Here is a 19,999-nt window from a genome sequence, read left to right on the forward strand (position 1 = left end):
CCCGGCATCATGGTGTGGGGAGCGATCTCCTACACTGGCCGTACACCTCTGGTGATCGTCGAGGGGACACTGAATAGTGCACGGTACATCCAAACCGTCATCGAACCCATCGTTCTACCATTCCTAGACCGGCAAGGGAACTTGCTGTTCCAACAGGACAATGCACGTCCGCATGTATCCCGTGCCACCCAACGTGCTCTAGAAGGTGTAAGTCAACTATCCTGGCCAGCAAGATCTCCGGATCTGTCCCCCATTGAGCATGTTTGGGACTGGATGAAGCGTCGTCTCACGCGGTCTGCACGTCCAGCACAAACACTGCTCCAACTGAGGCACCAGGTGGAAATGGCATGGCAAGCCGTTCCACAGGACTACATCCAGCATCTCTACGATCGTCTCCATGGGAGAATAGCAGCCTGCATTGCTGCGAAAGGTGGATATACACTGTACTAGTGCCGACATTGTGCATGCTCTGTTGCCTGTGTCTATGTGCCTGTGGTTCTGTCAGTGTGATCATGTGATGTATCTGACCCCAGGAATGTGTCAATAATGTTTCCCCTTCCTGAGACAATGAATTCACGGTGTTCTTATTTCAATTTCCAGGAGTGTAGTATTGCATTGGCGCACTGATCCAAGTATTTGAAAGCGGTACATTCACCGTTGAACATATTGTTTCCTATATACCTCTCCCATGTGCGTCTTTTCAGCGGTGCGTTCGACCCTGACTTCATTTTTATGGATGATAACGCTCGACCACGTCGAACAGGCCAGGTATGGGAGCTCTAGGTACTGGCCTGCTTATGCTCCGTCTTCAATCTCACCTATAACCTCCGAGACACGTTGGGGAGATATACTGCAACACGTCCACATGCATCAATAACCGTAAAGCAGGCGTCAACAGCGCTGGTGGAGGAATGGAAGACCCCACCAAAGAAATGTTGCAGGGGATGCAGGATATGGTGAGCAGACATCCTACAAAGATTCATATCGGGCCTCTCGTTATATCCTGAAAACCATCATAAATGGCGACGTGTTTAAGTAAAAGTATAATTTTCGTTCCTGCTATTGCATATTTCTTTGTTTCTTCCAGTGCTGTATAGTAGCTGTTCTTCCTACGTATGGTCCAAGTGTCTACAAGCCAGGTGACCGGGCCGCGACATCTCACGGGAATGTTACTAGTTTTCCCCACCAACGTATTTAAAGGAAACAAAGTTAGTTTCGACGATACAGTACCTCAGGTTTTTTCTTGTTGCGTTGATGAAAATGAATAAACACGTAAAAATATCCGTGGTGGATATTTCGGGATATTCTGCTTCGTACATTTCTCCCACTACATATGTAGGCATGTAAGTAGAATACTTTACATATTTGGGAATCTTATCTTTAGTGTAAAATTACAAGTTCATTGGAAATTTGGTTCTTACGTACCCATCGGATATGTTTATCTGAATCTTTATTGCCTGCAGCCACAGCCACATTTTTACAGGGCTGTCGTGTACCTGTCCTTTCTCGTGGTGGTTGTGAAACATTTCTGTTGCCAGCTGGTTATGTTCTCATTTCATGAAAGTTATTCTCAAAGAGAAAAACATAGAAATGTGTATAGTAAATCACATTTTACGTCACTTTCACTAAATTTTACAGGCGAATGTGACTGTGCATGAAGTCCGTTGCTACACGTGTTACTTGCGTTGTACATGAAGGAGGAGTTAGCGTACCGCCTACAACGAAGTCACTGAAGTTGGAGAACAGTCTGACGGAGGACAAAATTGGAGCTAAACATTATATTTATCGTTTTCAAAGGAACCATCCTCGCTTTATCCTCACCAACCTAGGAAAATATGTGAAATGTTCTTTAGCTGGCGAGGCGGCGAATTTCATTCCAGCCGAATGGAAGTCTGTAACTAAACAACAGTGCCATCTCACTCATTTTTGATGTGGGGTCAAGTAACTCACGAAGTAAGGTGATATGCTCATAATTTATTTATACATTTCTCAAATGTATTACTGTCTGCACGTGCTTGTTTCCACTATCGTACATCAAAGCCGTTATAAACTGTATCGAAAATCGCTGCATTATAAACGTTCGTGAACGTCATAAAATGTCATGAATATCTCAATAACTGTTTTAATTTACTGTGATATGCAGGGCTGTATTAGAGAACTCCCTACTGAATATCTAATGAAAAAATCACAAAACTTGGTGAAAATTCTGTAATTGTGGGACCCCACTTTCATTCTTTCTGGTTGGATCACTGAGGTCAATGTTTATCAAAACATGAAGATTAGAGTTTAACGTCCCGCCCACTTCAGAGTCACTAGAGACGGAGCAAAAGCTCCGATGTTTTCAAGGATTCGGAAAGTAATCGACTATGTGTTCTTTCAAAGGAACAATCGTGTATTTCCCTGTAGCGCTTGAGGGAAATTATGACGAACCTAAATTTGAACGTCCGCACACCGATTTGAACCGCGTCCTGTCAAACGCTAGTACAGTGGGCTAGCTACTATGCCACCTTTCGCGTTGATGTTTGTTTAACCAAGGCAACGGTGTTTGTTCAACTTTTGTGTTTGTATTTCTAGTGTTACTTTTTCCGTTTCTGAAATCAAAGTGGCTTTGTAAAGACATAGAAGTTTCAATGTATTCAAAACACAATAAAGCAACAGTGGTAGACAAAGAAACTTTTCACTTACTGAGTGAAGTAGTGTATATATCACTCTTCGGGAAAAAGACTGCGTCGTCGCAGTACCCGACAATGTTACGTTACGCTTCTTCGTGGAAGTGACAAAACTTTGTTTCAGTGCCTCATAAGCGTCGTCTGAGAATGTTTGCGCCTAAAAGGTTTCTTATGTTGCTCTGCATCTGTATCCCCTCCACATCAATGTGACGTACCACAGCTAAAAGCAGACGTCGCTTCATAGGAATGAAAAGCTCGTCACCACTACAGCTCACAAAGTTTTCCATTGGTAATCTGTTACAACACATTGTTTACTAAGCATTGTAAAGTACGGTGTTAACTGGTAGACGCTGTGCTACATTCTAGAGGAGTTCAGACTACATAGAAAAGATTCTTTATTTGAAGTGGTGCAAGAAAGGTAATTTTGTGCTGATGCACAATCAGGCTTTGCCTTAAAAGAATGCTACAATCATCATTCCTACCTACCAAACTAATACATACCACGTTCACTACACAAAAATTGTGACTGCTTGACGTTGGTAACTTTCAGGGCAAATTATGTTTTTGGAGTTGCCACTGACATGAGGTATTTTTAACGACCCAGCAAACTTCTGAGACAATTTCATCGTAGTCCATAAATGAATAATTTCAAACACAGAATCCGACTGATCCGCGTGAGTATTACTACACTACTTGTAGTAGTTTCTTAGATTCCGCGTTTTCCGGTATTCTTATTAATGAATTTACGAGTATCTACAGAACATTCCTAAGTCAATTAAGAGTCTGAATCCCGTCTGTCGATCAATGTAATTTCTTGCTCTTTCATTGTCATCTGCATGTTTAAATTCTCTCAGCATGCTACTGTAACGTCGTTTCATAGCAAATAAACAGTACCCGCCGCTTATGCGAAATCAGAATTCTCATCCCTCTCTTCAGTCATTCCCATTATTTTAGAGGTTTGTGACGATAGATTGGTAGCTGCTACTTCTTGCGTTGACAGCCACTGGTCTTGTCGACGCCCTTCATAGGACGATCAAATAGCGAATGGTAAACAACACTGACACCAAGAATCTGCCGATCTCAGAGTGTTGTGCCGACGGAAAAATGCCTGTGTAATATTAAAAATATAGCCATTACAATATATTTATTGTCATGCTGCAATTGGGAAGATACCAGTAGAGCGGAAAATTGTTCTGTGGCCCTCATGGAAGTACTACCTAGCTACAACTGACATTGTCATGAAGTTAGGAGCAAGGTGCTATAGCGAATTAACATTGTAATTTAAATGAAAATAAATTACTAGAACCACAAAAATGCTACATTTCCAAGACAGCGACGAAAGCGAAGAAATCTTCAGATCCATAACAAAGAATATGCGTTCTTGGGATTCTAAATGTATGAACTTAAATAAGAAGATTAGTAAATACACTCCCGGAAACTGAAATAAGAACACCGTGAATTCATTGTCCCAGGAAGGGGAAACTTTATTGACACATTCCTGGGGTCAGATACATCACATGACCACACTGACAGAACCACAGGCACATAGACACAGGCAACAGAGCATGCACAATGTCGGCACTAGTACAGTGTATATCCACCTTTCGCAGCAATGCACGCTGCTATTCTCCCATGGAGACAATCGTAGAGATGCTGGATGTAGTCCTGTGGAACGGCTTGCCATGCCACTTCCACCTGGCGCCTCAGTTGAACCAGCGTTCGTCCTGGACGTGCAGACCGCGTGAGACGACGCTTCATCCAGTCCCAAACATGCTCAATGGGGGACAGATCCGGAGATCTTGCTGGCCAGGGTAGTTGACTTACACCTTCTAGAGCACCTTGGGTGGCACGGGATACATGCGGACGTGCATTGTCCTGTTGGAACAGCAAGTTCCCTTGCCCGTCTAGGAATGGTAGAACGATGGGTTCGATGACGGTTTGGATGTACCGTGCACTATTCAGTGTCCCCTCGACGATCACCAGAGGTGTACGGCCAGTGTAGGAGATCGCTCCCCACACCATGATACCGGGTGTGGGCCCTGTGTGCCTCGGTCGTATGCAGTCCTGATTGTGGCGCTCACCTGCACGGCGTCAAACACGCATACGACCATCATTGGCACCAAGGCAGAAGCGACTCTCATCGCTGAAGACGACACGTCTCCATTCGTCCCTCCATTCACGCCTGTCGCGACACCACTGGAGGCGGGCTGCACAATGTTGGGGCGTGAGCGGAAGACGGCCTAACGGTGTGCGGGACCGTAGCCCAGCTTCATGGAGACGGTTGCGAATGGTGCTCGCCGATACCCCAGGAGCAACAGTGTCCCTAATTTGCTGGGAAGTGGCGGTGCGGTCCCCTACGGCACTGCGTAGGATCCTACGGTCTTGGCGTGCATCCGTGCGTCGCTGCGGTCCGGACCCAGGTCGACGGGCACGTGCACCTTCCGCCGACCACTGGCGACAACATCGATGTACTGTGGAGACCTCACGCTCCACTGGTTGAGCAATTCGGCGGTACGTCCACCCGGCCTCCCGCATGCCCACTATACGCCCTCGCTCAAAGTCCGTCAACTGCACATACGGTTCACGTCCACGCTGTCGCGGCATGCTACCAGTGTTAAAGACTGCGATGGAGCTCCGTATGCCACGGCAAACTGGCTGACACTGACGGCGGCGGTGCACAAATGCTGCGCAGCTAGCGCCATTCGACGGCCAACACCGCGGTTCCTGGTGTGTCCGCTGTGCCGTGCGTGTGATCATTGCTTGTACAGCCCTCTCGCAGTGTCCGGAGCAAGTATGGTGGGTCTGACACACCGGTGTCAATGTGTACTTTTTTCCATTTCCAGGAGTGTATGTATAGCGATCCGCGGCCTTTACTACATAGGACGAAATAAAGTGTGTCTTAGTACATTACACGAAAACAGAATTTCCTTTTTACTTTACATTCTTTTTTTTCTGAATACTAATGGCAAAACGACAAAATAAATAAAGAATTCCAGATAAATATATGGCACTGGAAACGAAAATGGTATAAATAAAAGTGGTATTTGTGTAAAGCCGTCTCTTAGCAATTGACACAAAAGACAAGACACGATCTTGAAACCAGTGAGTATCGAAATACAGTTTCAACCCTCTGATGCTGCACAACTAAATATAATAATTACGTTGTTTCTTATTATTGACAGGTGTTTGCGCGCCAGAGATATTTCGCTAACTTCTCTCATCAAGGAATATGTTTGTTGAATATACATTTGTCTGAGTGAAAAAGGAACTTCGGAAATAATTGTATTAGCTGCAGATGAAAGTTATAAATTGAATAGCTAATCACAGTGTATTGTATTATTACTTGTCCTAATGCGTTTATTTTCGATATAAAACCGTTAATCGTTGTTTTATTTGATTTACATAGAACAGGACCGGCCACGGCATGCCAAACTTCACGCGTGTGTCGTGTGTGTACCGCGAGAGTGCCCAGGCCCAGCCTGTGACTTATGTTTTCCTGCTCCATGTCGGAAGTACTCGGAAAATCGCAACATATCGTTTAGCATTGCGTTGCGGCATTTTGCGTCTGCACAACTCTCTGAGATCTGCAGATTCTTGGTGTCAGACCTGTTTACCATTCGCTATTTTTTCGTGGTATGAAGGGCGTTCACAAGAGCAGTGGCCGTTAGCGCAAAAAGAAGAGCTACGAATCTATCGTCACAATCCTTTAAAATGAATGGGAATGACTGAAGAGGTGGATGATTATTCTGATTTCGCATAAGCGGTGTGTACTGCTCATTTGCTATGAAACGACGTTACAGTACCATTCAGAGAGAATTTAAACATGCAGATGCCATGAAAGAGCAATAAATTGCAATGATTGACAGACGAGATTCAATGTTATGTACATGAGAAGTACCTTACACTAAATTTGTAGGCGTGTAGCACTTGAAAAAATAGGTGGAAAGAATAGTAAAATCCTTGAAGTCGCACCCATTATCCCATACTCAGTTGCATTAGTTTTCAATTGAAATTAACGAAGAGGATGGAGAATTGAAATATTCTGCAAAGTACGTTGGTTAAATCAAGCAGAATGCTAGGAACGATTTTTCTGTTTAAAACTATCTACTTTTGAATTTATGAAGAAACAAGAGGTGCAGGAATGAAAATTAGACATTGAAAATGGATTGCACACTTAGAATCTTAAGTAGACCTGACTGCACACTGCCCACAGCAAAACTTTGCAAGGTAACATCTTTCTGATTTGATGGGGATCCATTTAAAAGGAAAATCGAATTGTTGGAGGGACACATTCTGACGAAGACAGTCCATTTCGTCTGAGGAATTCATTGAGGCCTTGCGAGAAATAAAAGGACAATTTAGTAAACTTGTTGCGGCCATTGTTAGTCTTACACCTATTTTCGAGACCATTTGCTGTTTCAATTGAAAGCGTATTGTGCCTGTGCGGACGTAACTGACTGACTTACTACGTAATTCCGATTTTAGTGACAAATATTATTATTTTAAAACTGTTCAGGGTGTCTGTATTCCTTTCCTCAAGTAGATTCTCCAAGACTCCATAATGATATTTCGATCGACATATTTGTGTAAAATACCTTTATTCGATTATGAAACTAAATAAACCACGATTACGATGTAACTGGAGTGCGAAACTCTGTGACATTGTCTGTGGCTATGTGTATGCCGATAGTTTGTACCAGATGAAAATTGTATTATGTCTTCTGTGTGCAAGAACTAATTAATACTAAAATCTTGATTTGTGATCTATATTGTTGAGAAATGTGAAACACGAAACCAAGACGCATACAGAGCGGGTGCACTGCCATTTATATGTAGCGCGTCGGCTGGTTTCGCCTTCTCTCCCTCCTCAACCTCAGATAGCGGGCGGTGGTGGCGAGGGAAATGTGAAGTGAGGCTGAGTGCTTTGGTACTTAGGCTAGGGCATGACTCATAAGGCGAAATCCTTGCCACTCTTTGCTCCACATATGCTGTAAATGCGTTACCTTTATTTTCAGTTTCACCAGGGTTTTCCCAGATTTGTTTGTCGTAGCATGTTGTAGCCACCATGGAGTGTCACAGACCGAAAGTGTACGGGATAAGAGAATACTTGCCGAAACATTCTTGTATAAATTAATGATTTTCATATTGAACAAGGTCCACATAAACATGAAACTTCCTGGCTGATTAAAGCTGTGTGCCAGACCGAGATTCGAACTCGGGACCTTTGCATTTCGCGGGCAAGTTCTCTGCCAACAGGGCTACCCAAGCACGACACCCGCCCAGTCCTCACAGCTTTACTTCTTCCAGTAACTCGTCTCCTACCTTCGAAACTTAACAGAAGCTCTCCTGCGAAACTTGCAGAACTAACCTCCTGAAAGAAAGGATATTGCGGAGACATGGCTTAGCCACAACCTGGGGGATGCTTCCAGAATGAGATTTTCACTCTGCAGCGGAGGTGCGCTGATATGAAACTTCCTGGCTGATTAAAACTGGGTGCCGGACCGAGACTCGAACTCGGGACCTTTGCTTTCCGCGGGCTGCAGAGTAAAAATCTCATTCTACACATAAACATGATTCATAATTTGGATCTCAGGAATGAAATACATGGAGCAAAATGCTATGTTCAACTTTTAAAGAATGCAAATTACAGTTTTAATAGTCGTCAGATATCAAAAGGACACAGAAGCTGTGAACAGAATTATAAAGGTGTGGATGATCTCAATGTAATTCAGTTTGTATAGTGACAAAGTATTGAATGAAACAATGGAAGCAATAAAATTCCGAAAGGAAAATACAAACTTGGAAGTTTCCTGAGGTACACAAGATTCTGTTAGAAATTGCAGGGGAATTTTAAACGGAGTGGATATTGTCTCGAAAACATAAGATGAATGTCAACAAACGTTTTATGGAATGATCTAGAATTACACTATTGGGTAATGGTGAGGAAATTAGATTAGGAAATGAGACACTAAAAGCAGCAGATGATTTTTGCTATATCCGTAGGAAAATTACTGGCAACTGATGAAGTAGACAAGATATAAAATGTTGTTAGTCAAAGCAAGAAAATCTTGTTAAAAGAGATGAATTTGTTAATATCGAATGTAAATTCAAGTGATAGAATTTTTTTATCATTTCTCTGGAGTATATCAATTCAAAGATCTGACCATTAAATATAAGACGTTAAGACAAAAAAATAGAAGTTAAAGAAATTTTGTGCTGCAGAATAATGCTGAAGATTGCATCCATATTTTGGAAAAATGATGAGGACTTATTGAATCAAAATAGGAGACAAAATTGTATTATCCTAAATGTTGACTAAATGAAGGCATCAGTTCACAGTTATTCAATGGAAATGACAGGAAAAATTAAGCGAACTTTTAGGCTTAATTCCATGCACATCAAGAAGTAACTTGACGATCACAGAGTTACCAAACATACCTTGCTTTGTCGCCAAATCTCAGTTACAGTACCAGCAGGAAGAAAACGAACCGATGTGATCATAATTGTTTTGATATTTCTTTCGTAAGTTTACTCAAAACTAAGAAGCTCATTCACGGACGTTTCCGTGCCTCGCCGATAGTCGAGCACAACAAACAAGTAAAAATAAAAAGGAATGTGTGTTAGTGTATGTGTGTGTGTGTGTGTGTGTGTGTGTATGTGTGTGTGAGAGAGAGAGAGAGAGAGAGAGAGAGAGAGAGGGAGGGGAAGGGAGGGAGAGAGAGGGAGAGGGAAAGATGGGAGGGGTGGGGGAGAGAGAGATTTCAATAAAAAAGAAAGAGAGAGAGTAAAAAATTTTTGTATGGAAATTGAATCATGGTATGTAAAGATATCTTTCATTTAAATGACATGTTCCACAACATTATGAAATGTCATATTCATGGTCCACGGAATAAGTATTAATCTAATCAAATCTAATCTTATACAATCAGATCATAGTATTGACTAGCCATGAAGAGCCATTAATTACCGAAATTTTCTCCAATATCAGTATACAAATATAAACTCTTTTTGTAAGGAGCGGGATTCCTATTAAGGCCCTTCAGTCCCTGTTAACTAACCACGAAAGATTGTCTGATATACCTCCATTCAGAAATAACAAAATGAGCATGCATTTATAGATGAAGCGCTTGATGTGAAATTTTCTAATGGAGATACGAACCCAACACGTAATCGGATTGTTAACTAAGTAAAATGAAATGTTATTATCGGTTTTCCTTACCAGCTGCTAGGTGTATGAATCAAAAGTGCACACCAACCGTCCTTCTTTATCATCCACGAAAATAGCTTAAGTATCAATTGCTTACTCGCCAACTGTAAGATGTGTGCGTGTTTGACCAGACATAAAGAAAACTATAGCGATTGTTGGCAACACATGAACAGACATTAAAAATGCACGTTAATTTTCACTAGCGGGCAGTTGTGCACATAGGGCTTCAAATGAAATTATGAATATTTTTGTATTGTATCATAATTTGAGCCAACATACGTCCCTTTGGATGATATGTGGAGAAGACTGCTGTCTTGGGAAAAGGAACGAAATGATTGAACTATACTGTTCTGAGAGATTCAGATCCTCGAAAGAAGAGATACGAATTCGAATCACAGTCCTACACCAAGTTTTTCAGTGTCTCTAGTTCAATCAAGTACATGGAAAATAAGAACCTTGTTCCTTTAAATGGCTATCAGCTCATCAAATAAAATAAAGTTTTCTAATTTAAGTAAGTTTAATGACGACAGTATTTCTGTTTAGCATGGCTTCCGCCTATGTCATTTCCCAACGTAAACTGGCCCTGCCCAGATTGTAATGTAGGAACGTGGTGTTTAATGCTGATTCTGGATTATAACGTCATTCTATTGAGGTTAACGGACGTAAAGTATATCTGTTTGTATCTCTTAAAAGTAAATGCCTGAACCCTCGCATTTCACCTGTGGTAGTTCGTTCCACCAGATCATCGTTGCCCCATTTCCCAGCAACATGAGTGTGCTGTAACAGATGATGTGCTTAGCTTACAAAATTAGTCACGGTGGGAAAAATGCGAGTCCATTAAATGGTTAAGTAGAAGGAAGTTTCAGATGCGGAAATCATGCTATTCTCATGTCAGCAGGATGTAAAGTCTCTTCTAGGCACCATAGCCTCGATGTGAAGCAATTTAGAAATTTTCACTAATTCAGGTAATTTTCTAGTTCGAAAAAATACACTGTGAAGTTTGAAGTAACTGGATAATTGGATCATTACCCTCATTATTACTATCATTTTCTTCATACCACTGCTGGAACACATGTGCTTGAAGATCATTTAATGCCTTTTGGTCAATGTAGCAGTAGTTCCCCAAGAACAGCCTTTCTTGGTTATTTTGTTAATCGTTAACAATTGTCTGTAATGTTGTAAACATCCTTTATTACTGATTTGTTTTTACTTCCATTGTCATTGATGTTCGTCACTCACAACAGCCCTCCAATCACACATTGCTGCCAATGCTCGTAACGAATGAGTCAGGATGAATGTAATGTGGGATGTTTCATCACGGAGAATTTACACATATCTCTCGGCGTCTTGTGTTTAGGGCATTATGAAAATGTCAGTAAGAGAAGACGACAACGGGATGCTGGTGATGCAGGTAATAATAGCGAAATATTTCTGTCGATTATACATCATGACGGCAGACAAATTGGCTTCTCGGTGTATTCTGATTATAATTCGTTAGCCTTCTTGCGACCTCGTTCTAATACCTCGTTGGAGCAGGTATAACACTTTGCTTTTTGAACACCAAGCAATAACACACAAAGATAGTAGATGGAAGGATACAAAGAAGCAATCAGACTCATGTCTGCGGGTCCAGTTCATCATTAGAAGACTAAACAAGAGGGAAACATTACGAAAGCAATCAATATGCTGGTTAGTATACATTATGTGGATAGATCTGAAGATGAAAAAGCGCCGATTTGCACAGTGCCCACATGTGCACTTTAGGTTCTGTCTTAGTGGGTATAATTTTTAGATTCTTCTATTGGGAATTTTCAAATGAATTGATTACTATGTGGCACAGAATAATTAGTTAACTGTATTTCTTGTAGGTTCCGTTCACACCAACATTTTTCTACATTGTCGTGCAGTTCATGAAACTGTAGTTTTATGATCACAAGACTGCACATAGATGCAATCGATTTCGAGGTGCAAAGTGTTAGTTACCTTACTTTTCGTGATAGGTGGGTAAAATTGATTTCCAAAGACTTTTTATTGTACTTAACTAATCTTTTGTCACAAAGTATCAAGGTAAGTGTTTTATTCGTATACATTTTGTGGGAAACTGTAATCGTGATGGGAGATTATACACCTGACTGTGTGACACCACTGCTAGGAGAAAACACTACGTACTAACCAAACCCCGTGCCTCCTCTCAGAATCCTCCTATGACAAGGGATTCTCCTCTCATACCGCTACAGAGCTGTTCCTAGCACAGCAGAGAATTGGCAACATCGCCACAAACATTTGGCAACACTGAGACAGTGCAATCACTTCCACGTATGGTACTGAAGTGCCTCGCTAAGTTCACTTGATGTTCCCTTTCCATTTGAATGACTCATACTATATAATCTTCATGTAAACTAAGACACTCAGACAGAAAATTTTTTGGCTAAAGAAGTGCTGTTCTTCATATAAGTGACAATTTCTATTATCTTTCACGACACTTTATGGGGCTGAGCGACCAATACCATGATGAGAATAGCATGCTGGCAGCAGTATGTCCATATCCCTGTAGTAACACCTGGGACTTGTGTTGCAGTGTCTCAATGAGTTTTCAGTTCTAATCATGGAAGAGGCCGGTTTGTGCGAGCTTTTTTTTCTGATTTGTTTTATGGAGTTGCGAATTTCCAGAAAAAATTCTGTAACGAAATCGGAAGAAAACCTTTACACATCAACTCCTCTTGGTATCTCGACTCAGTAAGTTGTGTTAATGGTCATAGTTCTCAGCTTCCTGACTGCCAAGCTGCTTCACAATACAAGCGTCTCTGAAGAAACTCGAATCGACCGGCAGTGATACGAATTTCAATAATGTTCTTCACTTAAAACTCACATGCCAAGGTGATAAGTACGAAGGAAATGAAACTCTTGATTACTATAAGGCCTCTATGTAAAATTTCCACAATAGCAGTTAGGAACTCTTCGCAGTTATTTGCTAACAGTGGCTCTAGCAACTTACATTTTCTCTGATTAGTTTCAAATATGGGCAATTTTGTCGCCTTAAATCCAACTGAATATTTTACACCTCACTTTTGAACAGCGTTGACTTCTGCATTAATTAATGTATGGACCTCAAAACAAGCAATTTTCCTGAGTAGCTATAGGGCAGGTTTTGAAATGTATTGACACAGTGTTTCGCATCCATTTACCATAGGGACTCAAAGAAAGAAACCAAACACACGATAAAAATTATTTATTTGAAGAATCTCCTGTGAAAGGAAAAAGGACAGGATGTAACGCTTTAATTATAGTGCACTGGATCAGAAACAATGAAATAAATTCTGTGCCACATTAATGTATTGTATACTGATCAAATAAAAACGGATTTGCGCCTCTGTTGCTATCGAGTTTGAAATACAAATATTAGACATATTTTATGGATCGACACTCAACAACATTAAAGCATTTTACACCATCGAGTGTGAATAGTGGAGCAGACACTGTCAGCAGAAGGCGAGGTATTGTAGTGCCTCAGCCCCCGTTGGTAGGCAGCTAACAGGCCACAGAGAACTCAGAGACGCATGCCGTGTTCCGAGGAAGATGGTCGCCCAAGAAGTCTCCAGCTAAAATGTTGTTGAATCAAACTGTCATTACCAATGTGGGAGAAACCGAAATACGATGTAGATTCGCTTGAATTACACTCATAGCTTTAGCACCAAAAGGAAAGTGGCAATACAAGTTCTGTCCACGTGTGATTTTGGTTGCCAGACGTCGTCACAGCTAGTCTTGCGTTTTACCTCAAGACTATGGTCGTACTCAGACTGCAGTCAAGACTTCCTCCTGGAAGTGCTGAGGTCTATAATGTTGCCAGATCGAGCATATTGCCGAACATAGAATTCTGAGGGGAGCACGACTGTATTGTCAACCTTGCGTGAATGACTCGGAGGTCAATTTTTTTTGTCTAAAACTGTATCTACAACAGATATTGCACGCTGAGACCAGGACGAATTAAAAAAACAAAATTAGTTTATGAGTGGAACGTTAACTATAGCGTTCGAAGTATTCATAGTATTGTGCACTTGTGTAAACGCCATCCAATACCCACTCAAGGAAGACAAGGATGCACAGTCTAGTTTCAGTATTATAAATATGCCTCAATTTGTGGATGAACTCAGACTCAGGTTGATAATCATTTTGAATATTTAGTAGTACTGTACCCATTGGTGCTAAACTCGTTTTCAACCAATGATTCCTACTGCTACCGTAACACTACTTGTGTACCTCTCAGACAAAATGCTTACGCATTGCTATCGGACAAAAAGATCAACCTGACACAAACTGTAGGAGGTTTGTTTTACAACACTCGTACCTGGATAAAGAGCTTTTCCTGTTTGAGATATCTGTGAACGTTGCTGTATAAGATGATTTAAGAAGAAACTAAATTTCTTCAGCTACGACAATGTTTAAAGAAATCGTCTTAACAGCACTAAATCGTAGGTTGTGAATCGTTTACCGGCCGCAATCTGCCGCATTTCGCTTGATGGAAGGCAAAAACGGGGACGAAATGTCTTCCACTGGAAGGTCATGTAGTTTTATTTAAGTGATTATAAAACCAGGTAAAACTAACAGTGAGGTTGTCCGTATCAAAACATTACTGTTGTCCGTATGATATTGCACTGCCCAGGGCCTGTAATGATAAAAGGCTCGTTAAGGTCACGCTTATTGTATACAGAAGTTGAAGAGAGAGCACCACAAAATTCTACAATCCGTATGCATTGCATACACAAAGAAATTACTGTTACAGTGTACTTATGGATCCCAATGAGTAAACTGCGTATTTTCCGGTGAAGAAGAGCACTGGCAAATAGTCTTTCGTACATTAGGTAATTAAACTGGTGTCACTCTGAGCTAGAATTTATGGTCAGCAACTAAGTGTCAGGACAATGGGTCACATGCGGGTGTTTCAACTGTGAAATACTTTCCCACATTACAGATACGAATATTAGATTTGATCTACTATCGCGAAAATTTTGAACATGGATAGTTTAGAATGAAAATATTTCTGTTTATTGCAAAGGGAAGCAATTGATTTTCTAAAACATAATCTGTCATACACAGCTTGACACAGGTCAGGTCGACCAAATCATATGGAATAACTGACAGCGACGCATATTGGAAGGCAGTAAGACCCCTTGGCTTTTGGTTTAGTAATATTCGACAGCCATTTTTGAAGCAAGTAAATGAAGAAAGGCAGCCCATTTATTTATCAAGTAATGTTTTCATCAAATCTTTAGTTTTAATGTAATTTACGAGTAATTGCTGATGTTTGATATTAACATAGACAGGGAAAGAACCTGTTCGTGGGCAACTACTACTATAATGAGCAATAGGCATTAAATGATCTTCAAGCACACATGTTGCAGCAGCGGTATGAAGAATATGATAGTAATAATGACGGTAATAATCGAGGTATCCGCTAACTTCGCACATCACAGATATTTTTCTCGAACTAAAATTTCAAAATTGCATCACATCGAAGCTATGGTGCCTAGAAGAGTCTTTAAGTCCTTCTGGCATGAGAACAGCATAATCTCCACATCAGAAACTTGCTTCTACTTAACCATTTAATGGACTCGCATGTTTTCCACTGTGACTAATTTTGTAAGCTAAGCACATCATCCGTTACAGCACACTCCCGGGGCTGCGAAATGTGGCCACAATGATCTGGTGGAACGAACTATCACAGGTGCAATGCGTGGTTTAAGGCATTTACTTTAAGAGACACAAACAGATTTACTTTACGTCCTTTAACCTCAAGAGAATGACGTTTTAATCAGAATCAGCACTAAACACCACGTTCCTTCATTACAATCTGGGCAGGGCCAGTTTACGTTGGGAAATGACAAAGGCGGAAGCCATGCTAAACAGAAATACTGTCGCCATTAAACTCACTTAAATTAGTAAAAACTTTATTTTATTTGATGAGCCGATAGCCATTTCAAGTAACAAGGCTCTTATTTTACATGTACTTGATTGAACTAGACACACTGAAAAACTTGGTACTGGACTGTGATTCGAATTCGTATCTCTTCTTTCGAGGATCTGAATCTCTCGGAACTGTATCGCTCAATCATTTCATTCCTTTTCCAATGACTGCAATCATTTCCATGTCTCCTCCAAAGATACGTATGTTGGCCCAAATCCTGATACAATACAAAAATATTCATAATTTCATTTCAAACCCTATCATGTGCACTACGGCCCGCTTCTGAAAATTAACGTGCATTTTTAATGTGTGTGCATTTGTTGCCAACAATCGCAATAGGTGTCGTTATTTCTGGTCAAACATGCACACATCTTAACGTTAGTGAGTAAGCAATTGATACTTAAGCTATATTTTTAGATGATAAAGAAGGACGGTAGGTGTGCCATTCGATTATCGCTCAAACACAAATATGTTTATTCTTACTTTTAATTAGTTAACAATCCGATTACGTGTTGGGTTCGTACCTCCGTCACAGAACTTCACATCAAGGGCATCATTTTAAATCGATTCTCAATTTGTTACCTCTGAATGGAAGTACATCAGACATCTTTCGTGGTTAGTTAACAGGGACGAGAGGGTCTTGATAGGAGTTCTGGAGTATTACAAAAAGAATCGTCTTTTATTTTCAAGTGTAGATTTGGTTCCTGAATTTGTCGTAAATTTTGGTAATTCATTACTCTTCATGGCTAGTCAGCAATATGATTAGATTAGATTAATACTTGTTCCATAGATCATGATATGACATTTTGTAATGATGTGGATGATGTCATTTTAATGAAAGATTTCTTTACATATCAAAATTCATTTTCTTTACAACAAGTTTTTAAATCTCTCTCTCTCATTCTTTTGTACTTTTATCTCTCTCCCTACCTCACCCCTCCCATCTCTCTCTCCCCCTCTCTTTCCCTCCCTCTCCCCCACCCTCTCTCTCTCTCTCTCTCTCTCTCTCTCTCTCTCTCTCTCTCTCTCTCTCTCTGTCTCACACACACACACACATTCTCGACAATCGGCAAGGCATGAAAACATCCATGAATTAGTTTCTTAGTTTTGAGTACACTTACGAAAGAAATATACAAACAACCATGAGAGTTACTGATTTATGATGCTTAGTTTGCAGTCATTCCTGAATATTATTAGTAACTACACTCCAGTGCCTAAATATAGTTACAGAAATGCGAATCAGATGCATTACGTATTCAAGATTTTAGGAGCCACGTCTTTGAGACGCCAGCTATGGTCACTTCCAAGCCCACCGAAGGATCACATCGGTTCATCTTCTTCGTGCTGGTACTGTAACTGAGATTTGGCAATAGGGCAAGGTATGTTTGGCAACTCTTGCGATCGACGAGTTACTTCCTTGTGTGCACGGAATTTAGCCCTAAAGTTGGCTTGATTTTTCCTGTCATTTGTATTGAAGAATCTGGGTTATTATCGCTTGAGGTGTAACAAAATATCGTGAATTTGCGTTTTTTAGCCTAGGAAAATTCTTTGCGCGTGGAAATCGCAACTAATCTCGTCCTTTAAATAGCAGTTTACGGATTCTAGCCACTATTGCTCTCGTAAAAGGAATACAACACACATTCCTCTTCGCTAGAGCTGTAGTAACGTGATGACCTGTCAGAAACAGTCTTTCGTGGTTATCAGATCAAGTCTCGGTGACTGTAAGGTCTTTATACCTCCGGTGAACGAGCTAAAAGCAGTCAGGTCCAACATCGGTAAGGAAATCGCGGGAAAATAATTTCAGCTCATAGTTGCATGGTGAAAAACTTAGGATGCTGCACAACAGGTAACGCCTCTTTCCGCTTCTGTCAAGCAAATTTTGGATTTCTAGGAATACACAACTTTATTTATGAAAAGCCGCATTTGCATACCTCTTGAGTATGAGACAGCATACCAACTAAACACAGACGCAATCGAAATCTAAGTGAGTAGTATTTTATAAATTCGCACTGAAGGAGGCACTCTTGTGTTCAGATACTCAGTTTTATTAAAACAGCCTTTCATCTTAAGGTTATCGTGGGTAGTTTTATTCAATTTCTTATAACACAGTGCACAAATTTCGTAAGGTTTCTTTTAGTGTTGTTGAAACAATAGTAAACATGAGAGAGAAATTAATCATTAACGATATATGCGAATTCTCTGATGTTATCTATAACAGTCTGACAATGCACAACCAGTTTATTGATTACATGCATGTAGAAATCTTGTTTCGAGTTGAAGCTGTCAAAAAAGTTTTGAAGAAGAATGAAATGCAACTACCAAACGACAGGTAACGTAGAAAATACCTGACGTATTTTGGCAGATGCACTCTCCCCATACACAATCCAAAAGTTTCAATATACATCTGCCGCTTGGCCATCTATTAAACCTGAAAAGAACAAAATGTCTTAGAAGTTAGCAATTTTTTCCATATGCAACTCTTCTGGGTAGAGAAGTGAAGGGAATTATATTTAATGTTCCATTATATTGACAACTTCAGCAGACAGCAGAATTGCGTTTTAAAAAATGTAGCATTGGATGTTCGCGAACTGGCGACGTCTTACCCACGGCGTGCGATGCTTACCGTTACACTACTGGCTGACACTTAACATCAGCAGCTCCAGCACTCAACAATAATTACTCCAGAACTTCCGCATTCCACAATGCTGTGAGATAATGCTTAAGGCAGGATCTAAACTTCTGAGAGACAGACAGTTAGAGCTATTCTTTTGGACTGCACGAAGTTTTCAACAAACAGATAGCGCAATAGAATAGCTCAAGTGGAAAGGAACAGTTGCTATTTAAATTTTGGTGTCCTACACAGTTGGTAGTTATCTGTATATGGCAGTTACTTGATTTTATTCTGGTGATTGCAAAAAAGAGTTGAATGTATGCACTGGGTAGCTTAGGCGGCTAGTTCGTGGCGATTAGGTCAACCAAGTAAATGAATGTACTGAACATGCTGCAACCCACTGCAGGGAGCCTGTGTGTCAGAATTCTCATCCAGTATGGCGCAAAGGCGTTATGATATAAAAAGATGCCACATACAAGAGGATTTGGTGGTCTGTTGGAACGATGATAGTTTTATATACTTATGGTCTGAGTTCGATACCAACTTCTGCCATTGAATTTTGAGAGGGAGAAACAGATTCTATTCTTCACTACGCCAAGTGAAGAATGTATAATTGCAGTGTGGTATGAAATTCACATTTAAGATGATATTCCTTCTGTGTCAAGTAGACGTTAGGTTGGCGACATGTAGGAGTGGCGACATGTAGAAACTCCATCACCAGTAACCACTCTTATACTAGCTTTTTTAGTGACGAAACAAACGCTATGTAGGGTCACAGGACACTTTTTCCATCTTTTATTTGAGCTTCTGTCTGCCGATCAAATTGGTTCTGAACTGTGAATGCAACTCAGACCGCCTTTAAGGCGGAATTTGATCCCTTCATTAGAATACAGAGCGACTACAATTTTTTGTTCGTTCAAAACTGCAGATTCCTCAACATCTTCACATATTGCGCATGAATGGGTTCGAATCCTTTCTCTTGACTTCAGTTCTTATTATGTATTATCAGGCTCTAGCATTAGAAGACCTATCCGCTGGTGACTAACAATTTTGATTTTTAATGTATTTTCATTTGTTGTCAACACTAACGATGTCTGACGTTTTTGACTCCCAGTGAGACACAGAACTATTGGCGAAATCACTGTAAGTTCAATGATGTTATTCCGAGCTGCTGGTGGATAAAAATTAGGTAGCTGACGTTTCTTTGTGAGTAATGAACAACTATATGTGTGGTGTCCGATTCCCAGTCAGCACTGAAGTCTTCGTCATATTGTTTCTAGTTGAAACATGCTCACAAGTCGCTGATGGTGTAACAAACGCGTATTTAACTCTCGTTTTCTCTGGAATATAACAGCGATAGGTGCCAGGTTGGAGTCCTGGGAAGGAAAAAATTAATCTTTTGACTCCTCATTTCAGTTGAAATATCTAGTTACTGCCAAGAAAATCCGATATGTGGCAGTTGATTGTGCAATGATAACAATTTATTTAACATCTCTCGTAGTTCGTTAACAGGGACAATAGATGCTGGCTAGGAACTCTCGTATGTCAAA

This window comes from Schistocerca gregaria, chromosome 2 (genome assembly GCF_023897955.1).
Source record: "Schistocerca gregaria isolate iqSchGreg1 chromosome 2, iqSchGreg1.2, whole genome shotgun sequence".
Taxonomy (NCBI): Eukaryota; Metazoa; Arthropoda; class Insecta; order Orthoptera; family Acrididae; genus Schistocerca; species Schistocerca gregaria.